Below are 2,479 nucleotides of genomic sequence, written 5' to 3' on the forward strand. Positions count from 1 at the left end.
TAAGGTAATCTGTCACACCCCAACCAATGGCGGAAACATCGGGATGAGACGGAGTGTGAAGATTGCTAGAGACATCATAACGCTATTTGTGACATTATTTAGAAAATCCAAATTTCATTTCATAACTTCAAATAGTCAACATTACAAGAAATTCAAATACAACAACTTTAACAAAAACAACATGATAACATAACAAAATTTGATACAACATATTAAACCCTAACGTCTATATGTGTATCTAGGCATCAACGCTACTTCTTTTCTTAGCATCATCCTCATCAACCTGTAACATGTTTAAAATAATTCAATGCAAAAGCAAAGGCGAGTATACAAGTTTGATACATTCATAGCAAAAGATAAGTTTTAAACAATTCCTCATAGCAAGCATGTTATAGGAATGTTCATGTGTTTAAGCAAAATGTTCATGTGTAAGTTGATAGATAAACATGTTACACCTCAAAAGTGGTAAAAGTAAAAAGGGGGAATACGGGTATACTCACATAATTGCTAAGTCTTCCGATTATCCAAGCGTTGACGAGTGTAAAGGATTAGGAGGTTAGAACTATGAGGTCAACCTATATGGGCAAACGATGGCGCATGAGTAAGCGAAATTTCAGGAGATCGGACGAGAGTGTTTAGCCTAGATATTTCAAATATCACGAACTTATTATTATTTAATAGTTACATAAGTTAATTTAAATAGATAATTTATCTCAATATTAACCTTTAATGTTATACAAGGGATTATAATGAATTGTTTGTTATTCTAGGAGTTTATTATAAAATAGAAAAGAATATTTATTTATAAATTTACAGTTTATAAAGATTCTTACAAGAAAACAATTTTGGATAAAAACTCGATTAATTAATAATGAATTTAAGGATTAGAAAAGTTTTAAAAGAATAGAATCTATTAAAAGTTTTATTTTGGAACTAAAGGAAAAGAAATAGATTTAAAAAAAATTAAAATATCATAAGTGGTCAAAATAAGTATACATTTATAATTATTGTTATAAAGTTGTTCGAATCCGATACGTTTTCATTAGTAGTTTGACTATAAAGTGTATATATATTTTAACGAAAATCGGGCAGAGTTTCCTCTGTTTTTGGACGATCCCGACAATACTGGTTGTCGATAACATTGTCAAAATTCAACAATCAACGAAAAAGTATGAGTTTATGCAAGTTTTATAAACACAATAAGTTTACAAGTTCGGATACTTTAATGTTCTACGATTAAAATGGTAACTTTACCTAAATATCAATAAATAAATAATAAAAAAATATATATATAGCGTCGTTAAGATCTTACCGAACCTCGTGTTTGACTAGTTGACCCTGCTTGACCGAAGGTTAGCCAAGTTGACCCGAAACAGAAACTGGCCCAACTGAACACGAGCCGAAGCTGAACCATATCCGAATCTGATGAGTTTAGACGTGAACCCGAGCTAACTGAAACAAAAACCGAACTTAGACGGGCTCGAACCGGAATGAACCAACCTAACCGCGGCTGCCCGAGTTCCAAACAGACCCGAAACAAAGCGGAATTTGTACCAAATAAAACCCGAAATCTGAACCGGGAAACTGAATTGAATAAAATCAAAACTTTACCTGAACCAAGGCTCGACTGGAACCGGATTGACCTGAGATCGACCAAAGCTCGAGACGGCTCTGAATCGGAGGGTGAAGCTCGCCGGAAAACGTGACCCAAACCAAAACAGCTCCGCCGTCGCCGCAGTCGACTCCACTGTCGTCATCTATCTCTCTCTCACTTCGCCACGTCTCTCTCTCACTCTTCGTTCCCCGCTGTTGTGTGTCGCCGCCGTAAGCGGCGTTTGTCGCCGGAAGTGACAGTCATCACCATCTTTCTTCCTCTCCTGCCTCCCTCTATCTCGAGTCACGACCTGACGCCATCTATTCCGCCACCTCCGCCACTGATGGTGGTCTCACCGGCGACAAAACAGACAAGGGGGTGGGGTGTCGGCTATGATAAAGGAGAAGGTTGTGGTGGCGTGTAGCTGGCTGGAGGTCGACGCCGGAAAAGAATCCGGTCACCGGCCTGAACGGGAGAGAGAGAGATCGCTGTCTCTGTGTTTGTGGCTGCTAGGGTTTTGGGGCAATCTTATTTATTTAGTTTTAACTAATTTAATGGTTTCAGAATTAGCACAATTAGCCCCTGTGGTTTCATTTAGTTAAATTAACTTATGTTTCTTTTAAATAGGGCACTAATCTTTACAATTAACTAACTAAGTTAGTTTGCACTTACTAACCTTAAAAGTTAACGAGACTAACTAGTTTATTATAAAAATTAAACTTTTAAATTGTAACATTAATTAATTTGATTAGTTAAACAATTTATAAATAACCATATTTATAACGAAATTAAAATAACGATAAAAGATTCTCGACGATATAACGGATTATAATTTTTGAAAGATTCAAAATGCTAAAAATAGATTTTTAAGTCTCGATTTCCAAA

The 2,479-nt window shown here is 35.9% G+C and overlaps 1 long non-coding RNA gene across 1 annotated transcript; it reads right to left on the reverse strand.

Moving 5' to 3' along the window:
• Window positions 1-229: 229 nt before the first annotated feature.
• On the reverse strand, window positions 230-2,112 carry LOC118489336. The gene is made up of 4 exons (XR_004887283.1): window positions 1,612-2,112; window positions 1,313-1,452; window positions 501-575; window positions 230-283 (listed from the first exon to the last, which is right to left on the reverse strand). It is a non-coding gene; the product is annotated as an uncharacterized LOC118489336 (long non-coding RNA).
• Between the last annotated feature and the right edge of the window lie 367 nt (window positions 2,113-2,479).

This window comes from Helianthus annuus, chromosome 17 (assembly GCF_002127325.2).
Source record: "Helianthus annuus cultivar XRQ/B chromosome 17, HanXRQr2.0-SUNRISE, whole genome shotgun sequence".
In the NCBI taxonomy this organism is placed as follows: Eukaryota; Viridiplantae; Streptophyta; class Magnoliopsida; order Asterales; family Asteraceae; genus Helianthus; species Helianthus annuus.